This window comes from Aegilops tauschii, chromosome 6 (genome assembly GCF_002575655.3).
Source record: "Aegilops tauschii subsp. strangulata cultivar AL8/78 chromosome 6, Aet v6.0, whole genome shotgun sequence".
Classification (NCBI taxonomy): Eukaryota; Viridiplantae; Streptophyta; class Magnoliopsida; order Poales; family Poaceae; genus Aegilops; species Aegilops tauschii.
Window position 1 is genome coordinate 26,786,367 of NC_053040.3, and position 18,683 is coordinate 26,805,049.

Genomic DNA, 18,683 nt, shown 5'->3' on the forward strand with positions numbered 1-18,683 from the left:
CAGCTCCAGTCACGCGACTGGATGGGTAAAGGGTGGGTAGCCATGATCTCGGGCGTTTTGTCTTCCTTAATAACGATTTCAACCTTGACGAGTATTTCAGATAGCATTGTGAGGCCATAGAGCTCACCGTTGTAGAAGGCGATATCCCAAAACGAGTTCCCACGCCATAGATGTGCAGACCATCCACCGTCCTGGCAACCTACTCTGCACACGGCAATACTATTACCTTCATCTGTAATGGCGGCGAGGATGCAGCCATCGGAGGATGCTGGGTCTTGGGAGAAGATGATTTTCTTGATGTTGTGTGGGCCTTTGACCGTGGGTATAGAAGCGATCATCTTCTGGTTGGCGGTGAGCGGCACCTCAGCGCCGGAGAAGAGATTCACAATCACGAGCTGGTGGTCATCCGTGGCGGCGATCCAGCCGCCATGGTGGGAGCCAACAAACCGCTTCTTGACCGCCTTGCCCGGGACGCGCAGGACCCAACTGCCGCAGGGCCGCACATGTGCTTCTTCTTGCTACGTCCATACGGCGAGAGTATGAGAGCTGGGACGGCAGGCTGCGCCGGGAGCCGCGACGCCGCGTCGTGCCATGGCCTGCAGACGGCGGCGAGGCGCACGCGGTCGCGCGGGGAGGAGATCCTGCGGCGAACCATGCCGAGGAGGTCGTCGGGAAGGTTGTGCCATCCCGCCGCCGACGGAGACGACGACTTGGTGTTGCCATCGCCCGCGTTCGCTTGCGCAGTCAACATCTCTGGAACTCCAGATCCGTACGTGCCCCGATCTCCTCTCTGTTCGTTGCGGATCTGCAGCCATTTATCGGCGCTGGTCTTCAACGGCCCAGCTTGGCCTGTACGCATAGAAGCAAGCCCGTGAGGTCCCTATGCTTGGACGAATATAAAAACAGGAGGTCCCTATGCCTGGACGAATATACAAATTCCACGTCACTTTACGCGTGTGTGTCTACACTGGCGAGTGAGTTTCATGCCCTGTGCTGCCTGCAACTCAGTTCTCGAATAAGTACAGGGGATCAATGGAACTTCCAACAGAGCCAATGCTGATATGTGTCTATCATCTGTCTTTTCTATCTATAGTAGTATTACATTCCCTAAAAAGACATAGTATTACAATAGAAAGGCCCAATGATGATGTTAGAGGTAAGAAATGACATTTCAAGTGGACCTTGGACATTAGTCGCAGATCAGGTGGACTGAATTCTCCGAAGTAGAAACAGAGACTTGGTATGATAACCGAAGTTCTTCACAGGAAAAACATTGACTTATTGATTCCTTTGCGCTTCTCGGATCTAGAAACTAAACAAATGTGCAAATATTAACTTGGATATGTTTGTTGCTCTCTATTTTGCAGTAGAATAAATGGTAGAATCTCCTCCCACCTTTAACAACGGATATGTAGCAACGAAACATAACATGTGTTGTCGGTGGTCCACCACCTCCCACCTCCCACGAAGAGGTAATCTTCCCGTACTCATCTCCACATTATCTGGAAAGTACCACCCCGTCCAAATATCACGCAACAAAAAAGAGTGAAATCTTTTATATCAACTACCTCTCTCCGCTGATTTGGTGATTCCTTTCTCACGAGCTTCATGGCCACAAAAGCTGCCGCCACAGCCTCTGACTCCGGCTAGATCCAGTGCTCTTCTGCGCCGCCGCTCACCAGCCCATTCCTCTTACTGCTTTTCTCTGTTCCTATGCTGCGGCGAGTTCCTCCGTGCAGCAGCTCAACCTCCCGGCTCCGCCTTACTGCTCTCCTCCGATCCCCAGCCGCCGCGACGTCCTCCGCTCCCCTGCTCACCCGCTCATGGGCTCGGTAACCCCTCACTGCTCTCCTCCGATCCATTGCCGCGGCGACGTCAGTCATGCCCCTGCACGCCCCCCCGCAGGAACCCTAGCCGCCATGGTTTGCTAGCGCGGCTCCCACGTCTCGTCTCGTTTGTCTGCCCACTACCCCGCGTATCCGCGCGTGCGGCTGCAGGCTCGGGCTCGACCGTGCTGTTCCACAGAGTCCTCGACTACCTCGACCAGCATGGCAAACGGTTCAGTAACACAGTAAGGCTTCCTCCTTCGGATAATGTTTGCACAATGTCGAGATAATGGGAACTGTCCCGGATCAAAAATTGATTTTGAAGCAGCATACATTATTTGGACTTATTGATGGATTCTTTCATTTTCTGCTAGATTTATTCATCATATTTTTGACAAATTTACCCTGTTTCCTAAAGATTTTAACACAGCAAGTTCCATGTAGGAAGTTCAAATTCCAATGGATTTATCTGCAGGTTGCAGAGACAACAACGCTTCTGTGGCCAGAGGCTCAAAATTACCGCCTGTAAGATCCCTTGTGTTAATACTATATCTGCTACCTTTATGTTGTACCAGAGATCGTCTCTAATAGCAGACAATTACAATAATTTGCAATAAATCATCAGTGTAACACCAACCGGTACTAAAGGAAATTTTGTGATTTTTTTTTTTGAATCTTTTTTTGATTTTTTTTTTGATTTTCAAATTTCTGAATTATTTTAACCTCTAATCTCTAATCACCCCTCATCATTTTAAATCATCTAACTTCCCGGACAGTCACCCATCCTCTCACTACTTCAGCCTGAGCACACTTCACTTCCGGGTTCTATTCTCCCTCGTTTCCAAGTCTGCACTTGTTGTTTTCCCGACAATACTAAGATGTCAATCCTATTAACCTTAGGAATTTAGCTTGAGCATGAAGTCACACATTTGACTGTTTGAGTTTGAAACTATTGTTCTAAAAAACAATAATTATTTATACTAATATTTCTTGAATAAGTAGTTTGACCATAGTTTGACCACAGTTTGACCAGATTTGACCAAAATTCAAAAAAACTGAAACAATTATTTAGTAACACTAATATTTCTTGAATAATTGGTTTGACCATTGTTTGACCATAGTTTGACCACAGTTTGACCAAATTTGACCAAAATTCAAAAAAACTGAAATAATTATTTAGTAACACTAATATTCTTGAATAATTATTTAGTAACACTAATACTTCTTGAATAAGTAGTTTGACCAGATTTAACAAAAATTCAAAAAAAAACAGAAATTTGAGCATAACTTTTTTTCCTTTCAGAATTTGAGGATTCTAAAAATTTGCAAACAGGCCTTAGGCCGTCAAAATTGGATGCGGATTTTCGTGCTGAACATTTTGATATATTATACGTTTTTTTGACATCGTATGCAAAAGTTATAGCCGTTTTACATTTTCCCTACACTTTTTGCAAAACATGTCCAAATTTAAGTTTTTAAATTTTCCTAACTAGTACATGTAGTAACATAATTACATCTGGAAGGATTTTAATTTTTCAAGTTTTTATCATTTTCTTTTGCTTTTTACAAAACTGAAAAGGCGATCGGGGGGGGGGGGGGGGGGGGGGGGGGAAGAGCTAGATGGACAGGCACACAGTGGCGTTTTAAGGCGTTAACAGAAATAACCATATTACTCATCTGCAATATTCGCCCTGTTAATGGCACACCACATAGCGTTTTTTTTTCATACGTAAAATCGCTTCAGTGTGCGGTTTCACTCCTGTTTTACTTCTTTGTTTTTGTTTCATTGTTTCTGTGGTGGCAGCTCTGCTTATGTTTTTTTTCCTACTTTTATTCTCCATGCTTTTTCTGATTAGTTTCCTTCCTTTTTTCTTTCATATTATTGGTGCTCCCTTTTTTTTCATAGTTTCTGGTTTGTTTGTTTTAGAATAATGGGATTATTTATTGAATACCGTGAACCCTTCCAACACAGTATGTGTTTACAATACACGACGGTCATTTCTTTCATACATGATGAACAATGTTACATACATGATGGATGTTTGAAAAATACACGGTCAACTTGTTCTAAATATACTATGAATTTTTCTAATGCACGACGGGCATCTTTTGATAACCGATGAATATTTGCAAAGCGCAAGATGAATATTTTATAACACATGGTAAACATGTTTTAAAACAAGGTGACCAAACAGAAATATACGATAAATACTAATACACGATGAGCTCTTTTACACAAGATAAAAAAACTTCTGATTAACAATCAAGAACATTTAAATTAATCGAAACATGAATTACACATTTAACATTTTTCAATACAGGATGAATATGTTTTAATACATGCTCAACAAGTTTGAGTACCATATAAACATTTTCAATCCAAGATGAATATTTTTTAAACACAATATAAGCAATGTATGGATAAAAAATATAATAAAAATATTTTTAAAAATATGTAGAAACTGAGAAAAATAATAGTGCTCATGAAGGAATAAAACCAGTAAAAAAGGCTCTAAAAGGACAACAAGACAAAAAAAACGCTTCCGAACTTCCATCCTAGCCTAGCTAGTGCGGTTGCTGGCGATGGATCGCCGGCCCATCTGTAAAGCGCTGTGATGATCAAGGTATAGACGACCCCATTGCACGAGACCTATATCTTGCTTTGACCGAGATGGAAGGAGACCCCCTCCTTGGCGCCTTTAGCGCCCGTCAGGGAATCCAGCGCTCGCTGCTTCGCTCGCATGGGCCTGGCCCAGCAACGTTCACTGGCTGCCGCCGCTCGATCGCTCGCTAGCTGCTGCGTCGCTTGCTCAAAGAATAAGTTCACGGATTTGAAAAAAAGTTCATCGAACCTCTAAAGAAGAAAAAGAAAAAAAAGGAAAAAGAAAATAGAAAAAGATAACAGAAAAAAAACAGAAGAAACAAAGAAAGAAGAAAAGACATAAAAATATGAAAGTTAGCACACAGTTGGGTATGGTGCGGTGGTTACTGCAGCATACTATTAAGTAGGAAGTCCGCGGTTTGACTCCCAGTACATGCCGGCCCACTAGCACATATATTTCGAAAAAAACCTTGTTAAAATTGGTGCGTGCACGAAGGGTAGATCCTGCGATCTCTAGGTAGCACCACGGCACTGCATTTCTATATCTTTTTTGTTTACTTTTCGTTTTACATTCTTATATACTCCCTCCGTCCGGGAAAAGTTGTCCAGAGCGCAGTGTAATGTTCTTTTTGCAATACAACCCTCGAAATTTGAAAACTGTCTGAAGTAGGTACCGGTCTCCTTCTCCTCCCTCCGCCCGTCCTCCACCCGCCGCCAGGGGCCGGCGCGGTCGGATTCCGGCGCTCGCAGACACCCACGAACACCCGCGCCGCCCACCCGAGAACAGCTGCCCATTGATTCCGCCGCCCACCGGAGGCGAGCTGGTCCCCGATTCCCCCGCGCGTCGCCAGGACCAACCGCCGACCACCTGCGCGATTCCGCCGCCGCCTACCTGCGTGATTCCGCCGCCCACCGCCACTGCCGGCCACCTGAGTGACGGAATCGCCCACCCGACGGTAACCGAGCTGGTAGCCGAGCTTGGCTGGTGGAACGCTCTTTCCCCGCCCCCGCCTCTGCTGCTGCTGCTACGAATCCAATCACCGGCCCCGCCTCTCGTAGGCATTCCTGGACGCATGAAGATGTTTGGAAACAAACAATCAATCATTTTTTGGAAGCAAATTAACAATCCATTTTTGGAAACAAACAATCAATATGATTCCACCAGGTTCCTCGAGATTGGAGTATATTTCCAAATAATTTCAGTGCACAATCAATCAATTTTATTTTGGAAAGAATCAATATGATTCCACCAATTCCTCGAGTCTGGAGTATATTTCCAAATATTTTCAGTGCACAATCAATCAATTTATTTTGTAAACAAATCAATGTTCCACCAGATTCCTCAAGACAGCAGTATATTTTTCAAAACAATCAATCAAATGTTGTAGTCTTGACCAGGAGAATAACATTTTCAATCAAAAAGTTGCAGTCTTTATACATACGTTTTTCTTCAGTTAGTCTTATGGGTCATCCAAACATGGTTCATTGGAACATTCTTGTTGACAGCTCCTTGTGGTCAAATTCCAAATTATTGTAAGGAGTTAACTGAATTTAGTTTCGGTAAAGTTTACAGTAAAGCCAAATTAACTGAATTTTCAGTAAATTTAACAACAGGAATTTTCTTGCTGGCATAGCTGATAAACACTGATTTTCTCACAATTTATCTGAGAAACTCTAATTTCTCACAATTTTTTTGCACTGCAAATTCACACTGGCGTTGCAAATCGTCAGGTGTAGTACTGGCATTGCATTGCAAATTCACCATATATAATCCCTCATGACAGTTAGATGGAGTAGCACTCTTGATTAACAGGACAAGAACATGGTGGCAACACTGTTAGATGGAGTAGCAACTAACAGGGTGTGTTTCAGAATTAACAGGAACATGGTGCATATCTAGACTTTGTGTACTCTTGATTGCGGTGATTTTGGTAGATGATGTACTCCAGCAACGACATCTAGACACACAAAATCTTCAGATCCTACTACTCCACATGTACTCCAGAAATCACAGTTTCAGAATTAACAATCTGACATTAAGAGTTAACATTGGTGATGGTAGATCAAAATTTCGTGTGGCACTGAATTTGTAAACATCTGAATTACAACACAGGATATTGACAGTAAATAAATTAGGCTAGATTTTGGACACATTTTGTGCAATCACTGAACTACAATGGACAATTTTGTTAGCTAGCAGCTCCTGAAGGAATACCTGTCATTGGCCTGAATAACCTAGACCTGCCCACCATTGAGGAAGCATAAGTTAGCAGATGAGTAAATGTTGATGTTGATTTGGATAATCAGAGTTATGACCAAGTTGCAAACATCAAACATCACATTTGGTACTGCAGGCACTAATGACTGAACATCACATTGCAGCGAGCTATAACAATTAAATCACTGAACTAGCATCAAAACCTACTATAGTCCTGCAGGCACAAAAAAGGAAGGGGAATGCTAAAAATAGCAGCTTGTTGAGCTGGTTCGTCAAGTTCAGGAATTTCCAGAGAGGTTCAATGCAATTCTTTGCAAATTGAATTTCAACATTCTTCTTCCCGTGAAGCACAAAGATCACATCAAGCACAAGCACAGCGGGGCAATATCAAGCGATTGGGACGCGGCATGGGGCTGAAAGGGGCAAAGGGCCTGACCTTATCGTCAAGGACAAGCCGCAAGCGCGCCACGGCCTTGCTCTGCCTCCGCATCCGGCGGCCCAGCACGGCGATCCCGAGCAGCGCGATGGCGACGGGCACCGACCACGCGCTCCTCGCTGCGCGCGTCGCCCACAGTAGCAGCACCTCCACGGGAAGCCTCCACCACGGCGCCGCCGCCGCGGCCCCTCCCTTCGCACCGCACATGGTGACCTTGACGGCGTTCGCGAGTTCGTTAACGCACCGCAGCAAGCCGGCGTGCGCGCCAACGCCGAAGGTGACCTCCTTTGACGCATACTCGCGCGTCCACTTCTGCTGCTCGGCCCCGCCGCCGCAGCGCCGAGGAGGAGGACCTGGAAATGGCCGCCGCCGAGTAGATCGAAGAAAAATCGAGCCTTCTCTCGCCGTGGATCACCATGGGGAACGAGGAGGGGAACAAGGAGAGGGAAGCTGCGGGGGAGGCGTGGGGTCGGGGAGGCTTGGGGCAGGAGAGCTCCGGCGACGCCGGGACCTGCGGGGGAGCTGCGGAGGAGCCGAGCTGCCGAGGCGCGAGGGAGCACGACAGAGGGGCGGGGGAGACGACGGGGAGCTGCGGGTTTGTCGGGAATTCGCTGGGGGTGTTTTCAGAAAAAGACTATGGGGGACAACTTTTCCCGGACGGAGGGAGTACATGTTTAACATATTTTTCAACACTTGATCAACTTTATTTTCAAACACTCGTTCATCAATTTTTAAATATCTGTTCAACATTTTTATATACATGATCAACATTTATTCAAGTACTTGATCTATATTTTTTAATAATTTTTCAAAATTTTCACATAATTGTTTAACAGTTTTATATATATGAACAACATTTATTCAAATAATTGTTCAACATTACTAATACTAATACAACACTTTCAAATATTTGTTAAAAAATTTAGAAATGTGTTTTTGAAGAGTGTGTTTTTTGTCATATAAATATGTAGACTATTTTAAAATAAAATGAAAAGTACAAAAATGAAGCAAAAAACGAAAACAGAAAACAAAAAACGAAACAGGCCGCGGCCTCCCGCGCCACTGGGCCGTCTCATCTGGGGCTCCCCGTACGCAAGGGTTAACACTCATATCGCGTAACGCGAGGAATAGGCTCGCCCTGTACTCTCGGCTGAAGCTGAGCGGGCCCATTTTTCTGTTTTTTTGTGAGCCGACGCCTCGCTGGTTCGTTCGGACGTTTCGGTTTTGGCTTCGCTGTATTATTTATTATTTATAAGTGGACAATCATTTGTTTATTTTTTGTTTCTTTGTTTCTTTTTTGGTTTTCTTTGGGTTTTTTAGTTTTTTCTTTGTTTTCACCTGTTTCTTCATTTTCTTTAGTTTTTTCGTTGGTCTATTTTATTTTCTTTTCTTTATTATTTAACTGTTCTCACTGGATTTGTTTTATTTTATCACCTGTGTCTTCATTTTTTTGGGTCTTTTCATCTTTTTTCGTCCTTTTTTCCACGGTTTAAACTTATTTTTTCCCCTTTTCTTTCTTCTTTTCTGCTATTTTTTTTCGTTTCATTCTCGGTTTTGTTCGATTTTTCTTCTCCTTTGTTTCCTTTTAATTTTTCAGTTTTTCTCAATTTTCAGTACATATCAAGGAAAGGTGCAACAGGTTAATGAGAACGACCCTGTGTCGAAAAATTGTAGACCACTCGCGCTCACATGGGAGCGGCCACATCAGTTGTACGCTTGCTTTGATATATGAGTTGTACTGAATTTTGCTATATTCAAATTGATTTGGTCAGTTAGCAGCGCGCCTGTCTCCTGAACTGACATGTGTTTGCTTAATTTAGTGAGGCTCATTATATTTGGTTAATGCAAAATTCAGCAAAGTATACTTTGTGTGCAGGAAGTTACCGAGGTAGGCTGACTTACGTACGCCCTATAGATGCAAAATTCAGTAATGTGTCATACATCTCAGTATGCATGCTTTATGTGGGATTTACCTGATTGTGCAGTACAAGGATTGGATTATTTTTCATTGACTTGTTTGAGGACAGGATTTAGGCTTTGTTTGTGTTACGCTCTCACCTCTCACTAACGCGACGCCGGACATCGATCGAGTTGCAGGTCCACACCCCATCGACAAGTCGACCCGCGAAAGAAGCTGGCCCTACCGATCAGGATGACATCGATGAGGAGGAAGCAATGGTGTGACGTCATGGATCCCACCTGTAAGGGCGTGAGTGTGTGGCTACAGTTTTCTACAATCTTGTGAAAACCACGATGTGTTTGGCAGTCACAGTATTTGCCACTATATTTGGTGATCCGGTCATCAATATGTTCATGTTCTACTATACGCCCTATCGGCCCCGGGCAAAGAATCACACACGTTATCATAGGTGTGGACTGCTCGTGGCTATATGCAAGTGTGGTCGCCGACACCCAGGCAGGCTCAACGTATAGCATGCATACACAGGCTCTTTTCTTTATGCCATGCACCTTGAATTCTGTGAGATATACACGTACATTGCTCCCAAGTCATATAGAGGTTAATGCTCAATCTTTATTTTATTTTTAAGAAACTAATTGGTGATGCTTTGTACATAATAGTCAGGATCTGGTTCACATGACTATGTTGCCCTGCATAAATGATCTTCACCACTCTCTCTATACCCTTCTATATATTGTTTGACATTTGTACCTTTCTATCTGCAGATGAGTAAGCAAAGAAAAATGGGTGTGCCCCTGTTTACATCAAGAGAATGTACCCCATCTAAGGACCTAACAAACAAAACTATGGATGGTAGTGCTAATATCCCACATAATCAAGCGAACGATCCTAAAAGGAAAAGTGTTCAATCATGGTATGCAAATGTTAGATGAGAAGAAAGCAGAATACAATGCGAAGTGTCATATATCCTGACAACAAACGAGAGTTGCAGCTCTAGACTGTCTTAACCAGGACCAATTATCACAAACATGTGTTTCTCCGTTAGATTGTGCTATGGTTCATCTCTACAACAGTTTTCATATCTAACATCATGTGTATCTAAGTGCAGCTTCTGATCAGGCCCCACTTGTTCCTGGTGATCCCAGGTTCCAGTCAAATGCAATTGGATATGTAATGCTTATTTGTCGCATTCATTCATTATGTATTAACTCTTCTCTCCTGTGACAGCAATGTGGCATAAATTCATAAAATAATGTGCCACTCCCTCCTGATGCTCCCTTATGGTGCTAGAAAAACTCCCAGGTCAGAAAAATCATCACAGTTGCTTCAACATTTATCTCTTCGAGCTGTAATAAGAGTTTTGCGACAAGGCTGCCTTGCAATATTTTATACGACCGTATTATTTTCTGGAGATTTTATATTGCCTGACCATTAATTTGGCTTCAAATGCTCCTGATGAGGCTTGAAAGTTCTTTAAGTGTGGTAAGACCCACTCTCACATTCAGGTTTATTCACCTTTATATTTCTATAAAGGGGCTTGCCAATCCATCTAACACACCATAGAGAAAAATAGTGTTTTCCAGAGAGCATGACAACTGAAATGCATCTTACACACCTTTGGGCAGGGGAACTTTGTCAAACACGGCATGGTCATGAGAATGTCTTAGAAAATGAATTTATAATGAGAAGTTATGTTCTAATTAGCTCCAGCTTTACAATTTTTGAAGATATCAAGCCTCGAGGCTCTTTTCTTCAGTGTTGCACATGTCAAGCGTCTGTCCTAAAAGAAAGAAACAACTTCAGTTTCTGGAAGATAATATGTACATATGTACATCCTTGAAACAACTTTAGTATCTAGAAGATACTATGTACATTCTTTAATATTTTGGCAAGTATAGGTTATTTATGGTCCACATTTACTTTTTGTAACTTGAGATCTAATTTTTTGGATGAAGTTGTGATTATTCCCACAATTATTCAATGTCTTTATTACCTCACTTACAATTTTGTTCATTTTATTGATATATTTTCTTCCTAGGACGGTTGATAAAAATATAACCATGATAATACGTGCGTTGCACGTGCATATTTACTAGTTATTTAAGTGGACAACCATTTGTTTATTTTTTGTTTCTTTTTTGGTTTTCTTCGGGTTTTTTGTTTTTTTTGTTTTCACCTGTTCTTCATTTTCTTTAGTTTTTTCGTTGGTCTATTTTATTTTCTTTATTTTCTCGATGTTTTACTTTATTATTTAACAGTTCTCACTGGATTTGTTTTATTTTATCACCTGTGTCTTCATTTTTTGGGTCTTTTCATCTTTTTTCGTCCTATTTTCCATGGTTTAAACTTATTTTTTTCCCTTTTCTTTCATCTTTTCTGCTATTTTTTCGTTTCATTCTCGGTTTTGTTCGATTTTTCTTCTCCTTTGTTTCCTTTTCATTTTTCAGTTTTTCTCAATTTTCAGTACATATCAAGGAAAGGTGCAAAAGGTTAATTAGAACCAGCCTGTGTCGAAAAATTGTAGACCACTTTCTTACGATGAGCTAAAAATCCGGTGCGGCGCCTGCAAATTGCTAGGACACACTAGACGCAACAAGAAATGCAAACTAAATACGAAGTAAGTGTTTGTATGCATTATTGATTATCAATTTTTGTAACATTAACACTCATTAACTTATCCTGTCTGTTATCATGTGCAGAAATGTGTAACATGAATAAGAGTAGAACACTTGCTTCAAATAAAATGTTGGGTGGGCCTCGCTGGTTTGTTCGGACGTTTCGGTTGTGGCTTTGTTATATTTTTGAAGTGGATATTTGTTTGTTTATTTTTTGTTTCTTTGTTTCTTTTTTGGTTTTCTTTGGCTTTTTGTATTTTACTTTGTTTTCATCTGTTTCTTCATTTTATTTAGTTCTTTGGTTGGTCTATTTTATTTTCTCAATTTTCTCGATGTTGTACTTTATTTTTTAATGGTTCTCACTGGATTTGTTTTGTTTTTTCACATGTGTCTTTATTTTTTGGTCTTTTCATATTTTTTTTCATTTTTTCCTAGGTTTACACTTTTTCTCCTTTTCTTCTTTTCTGCTATTTTTTTTGTTTCATTTTCGGTTTTGTTCGATTTTTCTTCTTCCTTTGTTTCCTTTTATTTTTTCTGTTTTTCTCAATTTTCATTATGTATTCAGAGTTCGGGATTGACTTTTAGACGGTTTTGAAGTTCGATCAAGGTTGTTCTTAGACTTCGATGATGGTTCAGGTTTGTAATATGAACTTCTCTCTGCATTTTTAGCGTCTGGTGTGCTCTGTAATAAACAGTGCACAAGACACCTATAACTAGAATCAAATGCGTCGACCCTTTCTTTGAGTTAACTTTTTCCTTTCTTCATTCAGATTTGCTAATTTAGACATACCTTCTTTTACCTGGACTTTTCTATTTCAGCGACTACACTATATTTATCTTGCACGATTTAGCTAACACTTCTTTTGGGGGAAATCAAAATAACACTGAACATTTGAAGGACCATTTAAGTTATTGTTAGGGCATATTCAATGCAGACCTCTAAAACAAACACAGTATTAATCCACAGACGCATCCGAATATGTCCGTGGACATGAATACAGGAGCAGGCCATCCAACCGCATCCCCAAAATACTTGTCTAGATTTGGCCTCTTTTATTTTGAAGGTGTAGTAATGTGATGAGAAAATTAAAGTGCGGTGGTCATAACACCCTGTCACAATCTAACATTGGCGAACGTTCGTAGTTTTTACATGTGCCCGATCACAAAAATAAGTTCTAGTGTGACCGTCCGTGCAAAAAAGGCAGCATTTTTGTCCTCACAGACCAGTTATCTATGCCTCCTCGCTCACTCTGCCACTAGCAGCCGCTTTCTTCTTCACCACCAAGCGCTTTAACATCCTAACATGAATGGCTTGCATGATCATTGCCACATCGTGATCAAATGGTCCATCTTCATGGTCAATATTTTAGTATCCTTTAAAGGGGTCGTGAACTCAAGCCTCATCTCTTCAAGCTTCGTCTTCTTCTGGTCGCTACCATGAGATGTGGTACCTCCTTTTAGTGATCCGGTAATGGAACAAAAAAGTGTATCCCGCACTTATCTTCCTAGAGGTGATCCTAGGTTATCGAACCCACGAGAGGAAGATTCCCTTAAAGTGATGGTCTCTAGCAAGCTTATGTTAAATGATCAATTCCAGCTTTTGACCGAATCAAGCAAGAAAATAGTGACTCAAACACTTATAATAAAAAGATGTATGGGTATGCGGTCTTAATGCTTACAATCTTGTATTTGTGTTGGGACCAAATATGATCTTAATTTGTGCGCTGGAAGTCACCCATCGAGATGTGCTTGTTATGAAACAAAATGAGGGATGTGTCCAAATAACATCTTGACTGGCATGAGTCCTGCATCAAGAATCAGTTGTCCTACCGTAGACCCTATCCATCACGCGGGGTTGCCACGATAATTAAGGTAATGAAATCAGACAAGAGCTTTGGGTGTTTAATGACTACACCTCATGAATCCCCAAGGATTGTATTCGTGTTACTGTACTGAACCTTACTGTCACCGGTGTTCTGTATAACACTTCATGTTCTCCGTGCTCCTAGCCTCACCAATGCTCAATCTCCATGATCCTGGTAGATAAGAGACATCTACAGAACAATTTTATTTCACACATACAGGATGTTAATTCAAAGCCCCTCCATTGATCCCACTAGTAGAAAAAGGGCCATTTGTCTCGGTTCGTAAGGCCCATGTGTCCCGGTTGCAGAACCGGGACTAAAGGGTCGGTACTAAAGCCCTACACCTTTAGTCCCGGTTCTTATACCAACCGGGACAGATGGGCCTCCACGTGGCCGCTGCGGCGAGCCCAGGCAGGAGGGCCTTTGGTCCCGGTTGGTAGCACCAACCGAGACCAATAAGCTACCACGCTTCAGCAGTTCAGGGGCTGGGGTTTTTGTTTTTTTTGAAGGGGGGGGGGGGTTGTAGGGTTAATTTAGGTGTTTCATATATTGTGTTAGCTAGCTAATTAATAGAAAGAAGTGTCCTCTCTTATCTCCGTGCTTGGTCGACGCTGCGTACTATACGTATAGAGAGGACTCGACACGCTAGCTAGTAAGCAAATGAAGGAAACCATTAAGTACAGAAGATCGTCATGATGAACATATGCATACAGAGAGAAGTGATATCGACCTCTCCTTCTCCGAGAGATTGGTCGAACAACAAGTTTTCGTATATCTATCCGACGCTACTGGCTACATATATACAATATAAGATCTCTTACAATATAATCCCCTAATTATATATGAACTCAGGGTCCACATGGTATTCTCCGTCTTTATTGATCACGTGGTCAAGAAAGAATCCCGCGAATTCCTCTTGAATTGCTCGCATGCGATCTGGTGCTAGGAGTTCATCCCGCATCCGAAACATCTAATTTGAAGAAGGGGGTCAATACATATATATGAATGAATGAAACTCAACACAAATGATGGTAATAAAATAAAATTGTGAATATTCTTCCTTACGCACTTCATATTGTTTGTTAGAGTAGCCCCGCTTGAATCACTAGGAGATGCGCGGAACTAGCTAGTAGTACATACTTTTGGGTGTGTAAATCGTAGCTTCCTCGGCAGTCCCGGAGCTTTTGTGGTGAGTTTTTTCCAAACCCTGCCAGACAAAGAAAACAATTACTTGATATCAGGAAATGAACAAAGTTGCCGATATGGTGCGATAATGATCAATTTAACTTACTTCTCGAGCATTTCAGTCATGTCCGCATACTCCTGGGGATCTTTTCGTCTTGAGTCTAAGACGGTTACTAGTCCCTGCTCAAGCTTAATCTCTAGGAGAATATAGTGGAACCTGCGTCGCATGCATAACTCATCAATTACATTACTATAACCTCGACTAATAAGGGAAACCGAATATGCACAAGACAGTAACACTCACTTGAAGTTGTAAGGAAAGAGTATTATAGCTTTGTTTTAATTTACTACCAACGATCGTAGCAAGTTGGCCTCGGTATCTTTGGCATGAAATTCAACCGTATATTCATCTATGAGATTTGTGTTAATGAACCCAATATCACCGATTTGTCTTTTCTTCAATTCGGCGATCTTCAATCTGCATAATATAGTGAGGATAATTATATATACATGCAATGAAAGAGCTGACCTATATATAGAGACTTAATGACATAAGTAGTACTTACAGACAGTAGGAAAGTGACCGTTAATTTATCGAGGGCCTTTTGATTGAAAAAGTGGAAGAACTCCTCAAATGGAACAGACAACAGTTCAATTCCAACGAGGTCATGCTCCTCTTTAACTCTCAGCGTCAAAGTATCCTTTCCCCCAGACTCTCTGCAGGTTTTCATGTACCAATCATGGAATCTTCGCATCATCGTTGTTAGAGATCTTTCATCTTTGACGAGAGGCTTCCCGTAATGGTATTTGTGTTCGTCCACCTCCATTGTATCATAATGTACATCGTCGGGCAGGTAATCTCCAAGATTGGTACCGGGCAAAATCTCCGGATGATTAGCGACGATATTGTTAGACACCTTGAGCGGGGGGCACGATTGGTTCACTTGTTCGCTGAGCTGGGCAATTTTTTCCCAGCTCATCGTTCTCCTAACCTTCGATCACTGATAGTACTTCCCGACCGATCCGTTTCGATAAATGACCTTTCAATAATACGATCATAGTTGGATTGCGGCGGAGAAGGTGGTGGTCGCTTCAGGGCATCGATAGTGCGCTTCGCTTTCACCGGATCTATCTTCTCCTCCGGAGGTGGATGTTTCTTTGCTTTCACCGCTGCAAAGAAGTTCCTCACTTCGGCTTTCACGATCTCCGTGTTTTCCTATTCGGTCATCTTGTATGGTAACTTCTCTAGAGGCTTGAGACATGGACCGAATCTGTATTGCCTCCCGCCTCTGGCTGTACTGCTAGACGCCGGAGCAGACGGAGTGGTTGCGGCTGTCTTCTTTCCTTGCTGACGAGGCGGAGGAGAAGGACTACGACGCGCCGGAGTAGCCGAAGCGGCGGCGGGTCTCTTCCGCCCTTGCTGACGAGGCGGAGAAGGAGGAGGCTGGCTGCTCGGGCATGCCGGCGCAGGCGGAGAAGGAGGCGGAGTGCCGCCACGCGCCAGAGAAGGAGGCGGAGTGCCCTGATCACTTGCCGGAGGAGGAGGCGGAGGAGGAGGCGGAGTGCCCTGACTCGCCGGAGGAGGAGGAGGAGGCGGAGGCGTCTAGTTCGGAAGGTTGATGAGCTCCTTCTGCCATAGGCATGGAGTCTTCAGAGCAGAACCCAGCCGAGTCTCCCCTTCACCGGTAGGGTGGTAAAGCTCGAGGTCCTCAAATCCCTCTATTATTTCGTCCACCGTCACCCTAGCATATCCTTCTGGAATTGGACGGCAGTGAAAAGTTGCGCCGGGTTCAGGAGGTCGAACAGAGCCGACAGCCGCCTTGACTTTGAAGTTCTGCTATTGTGTCATAAGGTGGCAATGTTGAGACTCTGTGATAGCATCCACAGGGTAGCTAGCAGGAGCCGTGAAGACAGGCTCCTGAAGCAGCTCGTTGGAAGCCATGCTGCTTCTCTGCTGAGATGGCGGGGTAGCTTCGGCAGGTCGCTTGTTGCGAACTGCTTCTCGTTCCTCTAGCGCTTGTACCCTTGCGTGCAGCATCTGCAGTTGGTTCTGCTCCAGTTTCTTCTTCCTCTCCCGGCGTTTGTAACCGCTTGCGTCGGGAAACCCAGCCTTCCACGAAATGGAGCCTGGCGTGCCTCGTGCCCGTCCAGGGTGCTCAGGATTCCCGAGGGCCATTGTGAGCTGGTCGTTCTCTCTGTCGGGAACGAACGTCCCTTCCCGCGCTGCGGTGATATACTCCTGAAGCTTCGTGACGGGTATTCGCAGTTGCTCGTTCGTCCAAACGCACTTCCCTGTTTCAGGGTCCAAGGTTCCCCCAACCCCGAAGAACCAAGTCCTTGAACGGTCTGGCCAGTTGAATGTCTCTGGTTCGACCCCTTTATCAAGCAGGTCATTCTCAGCCTTGTCCCACAACGGCCGGGCTTTGAGGTAGCCATCTGACCCCATGCAATGGTGAAGCTCCTTTTTCGCAGCATTTATCTTGTTTGCCGCTGACATCTGATACGTCTCCAACGTATCTATAATTTTTGATTGCTCCATGCTATATTATCAACTGTTTTGGACAATATTGGGCTTTATTATCCACTTTTATATTATTTTTGAGACTAACCTATTAACCGGAGGCCCAGCCCAGAATTGCTATTTTTTGCCTATTTCAGAGTTTCGCAGAAAAAGTATATCAAACGGAGTCCAAACCGAATGAAACCTTCGGGAGCGTGATTTTTGAAACGAACGTGATCCAGGAGACTTGGACCCTACGTAAGAGAAGCTTCCAGGAGGACACGAGGTAGGGGGCGCGCCCACCCCCCAGGGCGCGCCCTCCACCCTCGTGGGCCCCACGTTGCTCCACCGACTTACTTCTTCCTCCTATATATACCTACGTACCCCCAAACGATCAGATACGGAGCCAAAAACCTAATTCCACCGCCGTAACCTTCTGTACCCACGAGATCCCATCTTGGGGTCTGTTCCGGAGCTCCGCCGGAGGGGGCATCCATCACGGAGGGCTTCTACAACAACACCATAGCCTCTCCGATGAAGTGTGAGTAGTTTACCTCAGACCTTCGGGTCCATAGTTAGTAGCTAGATGGCTTCTTCTCTCTTTTTGGATCTCAATACAATGTTCTCCCCCTCTCTCGTGGAGATCTATTCGATGTAATCTTCTTTTTGCGGTGTGTTTGTTGAGACCAATGAATTGTGGGTTTATGATCAAGATTATCTATGAACAATATTTGAATCTTCTCTGAATTCTTTTATGTATGATTGGTTATCTTTGCAAGTCTTTTCGAATTATCAGTTTGGTTTGGCCTACTAGATTGATCTTTCTTGCAATGGGAGAAGTGCTTAGCTTTGGGTTCAATCTTGCGGTGTCCTTTCCCAGTGACAGTAGGGGCAACAAGGCACGTATTGTATTGTTGCCATCGAGGATAACAAGATGGGGTATTTATCATATTGCATGAATTTATTCCTCTACATCATGTCATCTTGCTTAAGGCGTTACTCTGTTTTCATGAACTTAATACTCTAGATGCATGCTGGATAGCGGTCGATGAGTGGAGTAATAGTACTAGATGCAGGCAGGAGTCGGTCTACTTGTTTCGGACGTGATGCCTATATACATGATCGTACCTAGATATTCTCATAACTATGCTCAATTCAGACAATTGCTCAACAGTAATTCGTTCACCCACCGTAAAATACTTATGCTCTTGAGAGAAGCCACTAGTGAAATCTATGGCCCCCAGGTCTATCTTCATCATATTAATCTTCCAACACTTTGTTATTGCCTTTGTTTTTACTTTGCTTTTATTTCACTTTGCATCTTTATCATAAAAATACCAAAAATATTATCCTATCATATCTATAAGATCTCATTCTCGTAAGTGACCGTGAAGGGATTGACAACCCCTTATCGCGTTGGTTGCGAGGATTTATTTGTATTGTGCAGGTGCGAGGGACTCACGCGTGGCCTCCTACTGGATTGATACCTTGGTTCTCAAAAACTGAGGGAAATAC

General features: G+C 43.1%; 1 long non-coding RNA gene across 1 annotated transcript; it reads right to left on the reverse strand.

Moving 5' to 3' along the window:
• Nucleotides 1–6,402: 6,402 nt before the first annotated feature.
• LOC120966093 (uncharacterized) lies at nt 6,403–7,679 on the reverse strand. The gene is made up of 2 exons (XR_005759132.2): nt 7,083–7,679; nt 6,403–6,669 (listed from the first exon to the last, which is right to left on the reverse strand). It is a non-coding gene; the product is annotated as an uncharacterized lncRNA (long non-coding RNA).
• Between the last annotated feature and the right edge of the window lie 11,004 nt (nt 7,680–18,683).